We start from the raw sequence: 10,199 nt of genomic DNA on the forward strand, positions 1-10,199 counted from the left end.
AGGCCATGTCTGTACATGCTAGGCTCGTCAAGTCAACCTAAGTGTATTGCGTGTGTTCCGAGGCCATGTCTGTACATGCTAGGCTCGTCAACACCCGTTGTATGCGAACGTAAGAATCTATCACACCCGATCATCACGTGGTGCTTCGAAACGACGAACCTTCGCAACGGTGCACAGTTAGGGTGAACACTTTCTTGAAATTATTATAAGGGATCATCCTACTTGCTACCGTCGTTCTAAGCAAATAAGATGCAAAAACATGATAAACATCACATGCAATCGAATAGTGACATGATACGGCCAATATCATCATGCTCCTTTGATCTCCATCTTCGGGGCACCATGATCATCTTCGTCACCGGCATGACACCATGATCTCCATCATCATGATCTCCATCATTGTGTCTTCATGAAGTTGTCACGCCAACGATTACTTCTACTTCTATGGCTAACCGTTTAGCAACAAAGTAAAGTAAATTACATGGCGTTATTCAAATGACACGCAGGTCATGCAAAATAATAAAGACAACTCCTATGGCTCCTGCCGGTTGTCATACTCATCGACATGCAAGTCGTGATTCCTATTACAAGAATATGATCAATCTCATACATCACATATATCATTCATCACATCTTCTGGCCATATCATATCACATATATCACTTGCTGCAAAAACAAGTTAGACGTCCTCTAATTGTTGTTGCAAGTTTTTACGTGGTTTGTAGGTTTCTAGCAAGAACGATTTCCTACCTACGTATGACCACAACGTGATTTGCCAATTTCTATTTACCCTTCATAAGGACCCTTTTCATCGAATCCGTTCCGACTAAAGTAGGAGAGACAGACACCCGCTAGCCACCTTATGCAACTAGTGCATGTCAGTCGGTGGAACCTGTCTCACATAAGCGTACGTGTAAGGTCGGTCCGGGCCGCTTCATCCTACAATGCCGCCGAAACAAGAAACGACTAGTAGCGGCAAGAAGAATTGGCAACATCAACGCCCACAACTTCTTTGTGTTCTACTCGTGCATAGTAACTACGCATAGGCCTGGCTCATGATGCCACTGTTGGGAATCGTAGCATAATTTAAAATTTTCCTACGCTCACCAAGATGCATCTATGGAGTCTACTAGCAACGAGGGGAAAGGAGTGGATCTACATACCCTTGTAGATCGCGAGCGGAAGCGTTCCAATGAACGTGGATGACGGAGTCGTACTCGCCGTGATCCAAATCACCGATGACCGAGTGCCGAACGGACGGCACCTCCGCGTTCAACACACGTACGGTGCAGCGACGTCTCCTCCTTTCTTGATCCAGCAAGGGGGGAGGAGAGGTTGATGGAGATCCAACAGCACGACGGCGTGGTGGTGGATGTAGCGGCTCTCTGGCAGGGCTTCGCCGAGCTTCTGCGCGCGAGAGAGAGGTGTTGCAGGGGAGGAGGGAGGCGCCAAAGGCTGTGTGTTTGCTGCCCTCCCTCCCCCCCCCCACTATTTATAGGACCCCTTGGGAGGGGGGAGCCGGCCAAAACCCATCTAGGGTTGGGGGGGCGGCGGCCAAGGGGGGGAAGGGGTTGCCTTGCCCCCCAAGGCAAGGGGGAACTCCCCCCCCCCTAGGGTTCCCAACCCTAGGCGCATGGGGGGAGGCCCAAGGAGGCGCCCCAGCCCACTAGGGGCTGGTTCCCTTCCACTTTCAGCCCACGGGGCCCTCCGGGACAGGTGGCCCCACCCGGTGGACCCCCGGGACCCTTCCGGTGGTCCCGGTACAATACCGATAAACCCCGAAACTTTCCCGGTGGCCAAAACTGGACTTCCTATATATAATTCTTCACCTCCGGACCATTCCGGAACCTCTCGTGACGTCCGGGATCTCATCCGGGACTCCGAACAACTTTCGGGTTTCCGCATACATATATCTCTACAACCCTAGCGTCACCGGACCTTAAGTGTGTAGACCCTACGGGTTCGGGAGACATGCAGACATGACCGAGACGCCTCTCCGGTCAATAACCAACAGCGGGATCTGGATACCCATGTTGGCTCCCACATGTTCCACGATGATATCATCGGGTGAACCATGGTGTCGAGGATTCAATCAATCCGTATGCAATTCCCTTTGTCAATCGGTATGTTACTTGCCCGAGATTCGATCGTCGGTATCCCAATACCTAGTTCAATCTCGTTACCGGCAAGTCTCTTTACTCGTACCGCAATGCATGATCCCGTGACTAACGCCTTAGTCACATTGAGCTCATTATGATGATGCATTACCGAGTGGGCCCAGAGATACCTCTCCGTTTACACAGAGTGACAAATCCCAGTCTCGATCCGTGCCAACCCAACAGACACTTTCGGAGATACCCGTAATGCACCTTTATAGTCACCCAGTTACGTTGTGACGTTTGGCACACCCAAAGCACTCCTACGGTATCCGGGAGTTGCACGACCTCATGGTCTAAGGAAAAGATACTTGACATTGGAAAAGCACTAGCAAACGAAACTACACGATCTTTTATGCTATGCTTAAGTTGGGTCTTGTCCATCACATCATTCTCCTAATGATGTGATCCCGTTATCAATGACATCCTATGTCCATAGTCAGGAAACCATGACTATCTGTTGATCAACGAGCTAGTCAACTAGAGGCTTACTAGGGACAGGTTGTGGTCTATGTATTCACACATGTATTACGATTTCCGGACAATACAATTATAGCATGAATAAAAGACTATTATCATGAACACAGAAATATAATAATAACCATTTATTATTGCCTCTAGGGCATATTTCCAACACATTGCAGTGTTGAGCCACTTGAGGTCCGGGATGCCCAAACAACCTGCCCATCGCGGGGTACAAACTTCATCCCATCCTACCGCACATTGTCCACCGTTTGCCTGAGTTGTCACGCTCCAAAGAAAGCCTCTGCATATCTTGATCATGGTCGTGATCGTCTTGTGTGGGATATCGAGTGCCATCATCGCATGGATAGGAAGAACACATAGCACTGACTTGACAAGCAGCATTCTTCCACTCTTGGGCATGTTGGCACCCTTCCAACTTGGCAGCAGTGATGCCAGTTGGTCCATGAGTCCGGAGAGCTGCGCTGCTGTTTGCTTTCTGATGGTCAGAGGTAATCCGAGGTACTTGCATGGGAAAGACTGAATAGGGCATCCAAGAATTTGTGGCACTTGCTCCATCTGCCTGGTAGTGCAACGTATCGGAAGGGCCGCACACTTTGCAAGGTTGACACGCAGCCCCGAGGCCTCACCAAATAACTGTAGAATAGCTACACACGCCTGGAGGTCCACGAGCTCGGGTCTTAAGAATATCATCACACCATCACTGAACATGGAGATCCCTTGAGCCAATCCTCGTGAGGCCAGCGGGGAGAGCAGGGCCTTGTCCACGGCTAGCTGAAACAACTTCTACAGTGGCTCCATGATGAGCAGGAACAACATAGGTGAGAGCGGAGCACCCTGCCTCAGGCCTTGTCTGTTCAGAATCGGTCTCCCTGGGGCCCCATTCACCATGATACGAGTTGAGGAGCTCATGAGCAGGCCACAGATCCAATCAATCCACCGTGAACTGAAACCCATCTAAGAAAGAACCTCCACCATGAAAGGCCACCGGACGGAATTGAAAGCTTTTGATATGTCAAGTTTTAGCATCACCGCTGCCTCCCTGAGTGCATGTAGTCGGCGCGCCATGCTATGTACGAGCATGAAATTGTCGTGGATGGATCTATCCTTGACGAAAGCACTCTGGTGCATGCCCACAATATTTGGGAGCTCCTTGGCCAATCTATTAGCAAGGATTTTGTTCAAGATTTTTATTGCACCGCGTACCAAGCTCACTGGCCTAAATCAAGTGGGGCTGAAAACGGGATGTCAATCGTTCCAAAGTACTAGTAAACCGGTGGCAACTGGCAAGCAGTCGTTATGGTTGGTACAACAGAAGGTCCAAATCGGCTCGGCCAACATATTTAATCTCGTCCCTTCCGGCTTTTGCAACGTTTGTTTAACCCAGCGTACGTACACGATCATTACCTCAAAAGATGCTACTGCCAGTATCTATCTAGCGAAGCTTTCGACATTAGTTTACATTTTCTGAAATTTGCATTAGTTTACTGGGAAGGACCACGACCTCCCACGGCGCCCCAGCTGCACTAGCTGGAAGTGGTAAAAGGAATCGTTACTTTCTATAGCAACAGGATGATGCTAAATACACTAGTGGTAGTATCTTAATCCCTCTCAGGCGAACAAAACACGCAAGCTGGCGTCGCTTTCCACAGCGCGTCGGCGCCACGGCCTCGCCTATTTTTACCGGTCGCGGCCAGTCAAAGCCGCAACAGTGCATCCAGTCCTGTCGCGGCGTACGCGACGCAGCCTTTGCGTTGTGTTGGCTGCTTTGCTTTCAGACGTGGTGAGGCCCTACGGTCGGCCCTGACGACGCAGCGGCAGGGGAATCGTCAAAGCAGTAGTACTCCGCTCCCGCTTGGTGTACTCCATCCCTGGTTTCGGAACGAGGCCGTGCCAATGGTGTCATCGTGACCCTGGGGTGGTACACGCGTGTTGGAGCCGAGGCGCCCGGACCCGACACACACGCCATCCCGGAACGGAAACGCTAGGGCTGGGCGCCACGAAAGCCTACGCACCGTCTGCCGCAAACCCACAAGTGGAAACGGCTAGGCCTGGCCGCCCTGAAAGCCTACGGCGATCCGGGACAGGGATACACGGAGATCTCTCTGGATGGATGCCTCCGGGTAGGCTGAGAGCGTCGTGGAAAGCTGCCGAGGCGTCCCGTCCAGCAACCCTCGGTCGCCGCGAGGCTGCCCAGTCCTCGCGTATGCGGTGCACAGGCCACCCCACGGGTGGAGCTGCGGTGCGAGATACAGGGACGTGTTTGGTTGTAGTAGTGAGGCCAACTTCACCGCACGACTCTATTCTAGAGTGAATAGCATAAAACTACCACTTTTCGTGCTACGGTATCAAAAAACTATCACATTTTTGTTTGTGACTGATAACTACCGAAACCGGCGTCGGCTATTTGAAAAATCCCAAAACGCCCGTGACTAAGAAATTAAACCGGTTTATGACAAGTCGGGCCCGCACCTAAACGAACCGTTTGTTTGACCGCTCCTTTGACCGTTAACTGACATGTGGGGCCCACATGTCAGTTATCTCTTCCTCCTCCTCCTTCTCTCCCTTATCTCTCTCTCTCTCTCTCTCTGCCAGCCGGCAAGCCTTCCGGCGGCCGTAGCAGAGGCCGGCCTCGCCCACGACGGCAGGAGGCGCGCGCTCCAGCAGCGACGCAGGCCGTCCGCGGCGAGCTCGAGGGAGGCAGAAGCGAGGTCGAGGTGCTCCTGCACGAGCTGCCCGCGAGGCCACCGTGCTCCGCGTCCATGGCGTCGGTGGCGGCGCTGATGCGGGCAGGGGAGAGACCGTGGAGTGTGGTGCCGCACTCGTCCTGTTGCACGGAGGAGCCGCTGCCATGGATGCGGATCTGGAGCTCCGCCGCCGCCCCGGAGCACCTCCCAGTCCTCGCCGCCGTCCTGTTGCACCAGGACCTCACGGGCGCGGAGGCAGCCGGCGAGCAGCCGACCACCACGCCTCCTCCCTCCTCCCCATAGTTCGCCTCCTATGGCGCGTGCGCCGCCCGGCCCCATCTCCGGCGGAGCTCGGCCAACTCCCTCCCCTCCTGCTGGCCTCCTTGCTGGGCACGGGAGCGGCCGGAGGGAGCGCGTCGCCGGCCCTGCAGCACGGCCGAGCAGGGGGGAGCGGCCGGAGGGGGCACTTGGGAGATCCTCCGCCCCGTGCAGCCCGACGAGGTCGCCGCGCGCGGGCGTGCAAGCTGCAGGACGACCTCCCCAGGGACCCGATTGCTTTTCTAAAATTATTCCAAGGGCCTGATCGCTTTTTAAATAGTTGTAGGGGTTATTCTGTAAATAAATCTATGGAAGAGACACTGACATGTGGGCCCCGCAAGTCAGTTAACGGTCAAACAAATGGTCAAACAATTAGTTCTCTTACATGCGGGCCCCGACTGTCATAATCACGATCAATTGTTAAATCCTCGGCGATTTGGGTTTTTTGAGACAGCCGACGAGAAAAGTGGTAGGTATCAGTCACAAACAAAAAAGTGGTGGTTTTTTGGAACCCTAGCACGAAAAGTGGTAGTTTTATGCTATTTACTCCCTATTTTGTCCGCGCGTGTTCGTTTGGATAAAACGGATGAACCAGACGCCCCAGCGCGCGGGAGCAAACGGACTTTTGTCCGTTTTCTGTCCGCTTTCGACTCATCCCCGGTCCAAGTTTGCGCTGATTTTGAGGTGAAACAGGCAGCGCGCGGACGGGCGGGACGGCGCCCTTGTCCTCCCCTGGCCCGCCTGTCGGTGGCACAAAGCAAACCCCCCTGCGCCCCATTTGGCGCCATTCCCCCCAAACCCTCCCACGTCCCGCCGCCCCCTCCCTCCCCCGTCCATGGCTGACGCCCAGCCAAATTCCGGCGGCCTGGCCGTCGACCCGCCCGGAAAGATCAAGAAGAAGGCGGCCAAGGCGCCAAGGAAGCCGCGGTCGGATTGCACGCCGGAGGAGCTCGCCAAGTTGGACAAGGAATCGGCGAAGAGGAGGGACCGGAGGCTGGCTCTGTTGCCGGCGAGGACGCGTAGGCCGCTGGCTGTGTTGTCGGCGTGAACTAGGGCCGCTGGCCTGAACTAGGACTTGGTATTTCAAACGTTGTTCTCTTTTTAAAATGGAGGCGGACAAGATGGGGCCAAAGGATGCGGCCGCGCGCTGGGCGCACGGCCACCGCATCCCAGGACACGACCCCATCGCCCTACCCAAACGGACAGAATCCGGGCAAAGCGGACGTCCGTTTGGGGTCGCGCGGTGGAGTTGGCGTGAACAGTAGCTGCATTGCATACACATCTTAGTCCAGCTTGGTTGAGCAAAAACAGCCCCAAATGTATCATCAACAAGTTGTTTGGTTGCGTGCATCTAGGGTCCCTGCATTAGGTAATACGCAAGTGCACTTTGTTTGGTTGGCTGCATTGGCCCAAGAGGCACATGAACACGGTGTTTGGTTGCACGATGAGGTATGATTAAGAGCTAGCACTTGCACTTGGCACACAGGGTTAAGAGCTAGCAGAGGGAGGGGGAGAAGAAATGCAGTGTGTGCACCGGACAATGGCGACTACGGTGGATAGTGGCCGTGGCACCGTGTCCGACATGACGAGCATGGAGTCGTGGACGAGCGACCCCGTCAGCGGCAGGGCGAGCGACACCGTCGGTGAACTAGTTGCGGTGCTCGCGCAATGACAGTCGACATAGGAGGAGAATGCAGTGGGACGACAGTGCAGTGTTAGTGCAGTAGGAGGACGACAGAGAGTAGGCCGAGATGAGCGACACCGCAAATGACTCTAGTGTAGTAGGACGCGGGTAAGGAGATCAAGGGGAAGGGCGTCGGCGTCGAGAGGGACGAATAGGAGGGCTCTGAGCAGAGGACAGATGAGCTCGACATGGCGGCGACAGTGCAGTAGGTGCTGTTCAAAGAGAGATGAAGTTACGATCGTCGAAACCAAAAATTTACAACACGAATGTTGTGCGGAACTACGAGATTAGGCTGCCGATCAAAGGAAATTTCAAACGATCGATCGTGCACGACGAATGTGACAAAATTCGTCCAGAATAGCTTTAAACTGGAAGACGAAATTAAGAACTTACGGCCGATGAATGGAACCGTAGCATCGAGGTGCATCTTTTTTGTGTAGAGATTACCTCGAATCGAAGCATCGTTGTGTAGATCGGAAGGGATTAGGAAGAACATAATTAGAGAGAAGATTACTCGAGGTAGGAGAAGATAAGCAAGCACATGCTGCATACCAGCCGGTATCCCTCCCATCTCTCCTCGTGCAAGTGGGCCACCATGTGCGCTTGTCTCAGCCTGGCTCGCTAGAAACTGCCGACCTGAGCGTTTCCAGCGAGCTAGGCCCAAGTGTGCTTTAAGTTTCGTGTTGTGCAGACCCAACAGTAAATGCAACCAACCAAACCGGCTCAATCTTTCCCGCGCCGGTCAGGCTGGGCCTAATGCACGCAACTAAACACGTAGTCGTCGTAAGGTGGTCTATAGATCTGGATGTAGTTTTTATTATTTCTGGTGTTCGTTGTACTGCCATGATTGAAGATGAATAGATTGGACGTTTTCCGGAAAAAAAAAAAAGACTCTCTGGTAGTACAGTAGTAGTACGTGTGTGTACCTGGTGGTGGCGAGATGCGCGGCCAGGCGGCAGGGGCAGCGCACCCCCGCAGTGCCTTTCTTTCTTTCTCTTTGGACCGGAAATGACATGGTGGGATGGCTTTTGGGCACCGCTACTTGTGTCCTGTTTCGGGGTACTCCAGGCTTTCTTTTCGAGTTTAAAAAAAGACGCTATGGCTTTTGCGGAATCGGACGGCCGCGCAGATCTTTTGCGCATTCGGTCATCGCTAGAGCACGGCGTCGCGGGCGTAGTGGCTTTGGGGTGGGGGCGTTTTCTGGCCCAGAATCTGCGTCATCAGGTCGATGAGGCTACGATTTTTTTTTTGCGGGGCACGAGGCTACAATGATGCTCGAGGGAGAAGTCCAAAGGGTCGCCGCTGGCTCTGCCTGGCGATAACGTAGAGGCTCACACGCCATTGACATGCTAATCTAGAGAGCGATCGCCAGTAATACGAGTCTTACCAAGAACAAATAATAATTCCATAAAATAAAGAACAAACAATACTTTCTCACGGCGACTCATGACGAAGCGATCACGGTCAAACGCATCCCGGGGGCGGAAGGGGCAGCCCAGTCCTGGCTTCGCTCGTTGGTTCATTCATCTGGCCCGCACAGTACTCGCTTGGGCCAGGCGTCAGGGTGTCGCTGAAGTGAACTGCTGCTGCACAAGTCGAAGAGCAGTTCAGTTTTTGCATCACCGCGTACAACACGTACTGTACAGCATGGGAGTACTAATTTGTTTGCACGCTCTAGAACCTTTTTTTACCAACACTTGATAGGGCAGCAGTTCATGCATGCACATCCAAACCCCTGTCAGTTCGTCGAGGTGGGGGATAAACCGGGCTGTTCAGATTTTTCATCACCACTACCTAAGACGTGCAGTACAGGGTGTGCTGATTCGTTTGCACGGTCTAGAAACCATTTTTTACCCGCTTTAGCTACACTAAGGTACATCAATTTCAAATGGGAATGTTAGCCGTTTCGAAAAAAATAATATAAAAATGGGAATGTTAAAATCTGATGTCGAATTTTTAACCATGGTAGAATAAATGTTTTTGATGATACATTATGTTGTTTTGATGATGCCAATTTTTCTTTAGCAAGCATGGCATATCCTGTTTCCTAGAGAAAATTGTCATCTTCCCAACAACTTTTGCAATAAAAAATGTTCGATTCGCCGTGCAAAAAAATCTGATGTTGGATTTGTAGCCAAATCATTTTTAAATCTTGGTAAGTCAATTTTGTAACCGCTATTTGGTTGTTGTCAAAATTCATTTTTCTGCGTTATGTTTTTTCACAGCTTCTTGGGCTGAATTCGTTTAATTGTCTTTGTTTGGGGGTCAGTCGATACTCTATTGGGCCTAAAGCCCATTACTCATTGCCCATTTTTCTCCTATTTGTATGCGCTTTGCTTTTGTTTTCCTTTTTCTTTTTTTATATGGGTATTTTGGGATATTGGATATTGGGTGAGTTTAAATGTATGCACGCAAGTAGTATACAATATATGTTTAAATTATACTTCCTGCGTCCCAAAATAAGTGTCTTTGATGTAGTAAAACTTTAGTAGGACGAAGGGCGTAGTAGAGAGTATAAATACATTATTATGTGCTTATTTTTTGTACATTGCAATAATGCGATTTAGTGCAAAGTTGTGTGCAATTTTTATACCTTTTCATTTCTTTTCTTCTTAAAGGGTAATACCAGTGCAACTAACTCATTCTTTCTTAGAAAAGTTCATTATTATCATTTTGTTTAAGTTTTTCATCTCACTTTCTTTCCTCTTTAAGGGTAATAGCCATTCCGCTAATTCATTCATTCTTAGGACACTTCCTTTTCGCGAAATTTCTATTAGTATTTGTTCATTCTTGCTTTTTATAGAAGAACACGATAATTTGTGTGAAATTTCTTTTTCTTTTTCTTTTTGAAGGGTGGTACTAATGTCACTA

Source organism: Triticum aestivum, chromosome 6D (assembly GCF_018294505.1).
Source record: "Triticum aestivum cultivar Chinese Spring chromosome 6D, IWGSC CS RefSeq v2.1, whole genome shotgun sequence".
Classification (NCBI taxonomy): Eukaryota; Viridiplantae; Streptophyta; class Magnoliopsida; order Poales; family Poaceae; genus Triticum; species Triticum aestivum.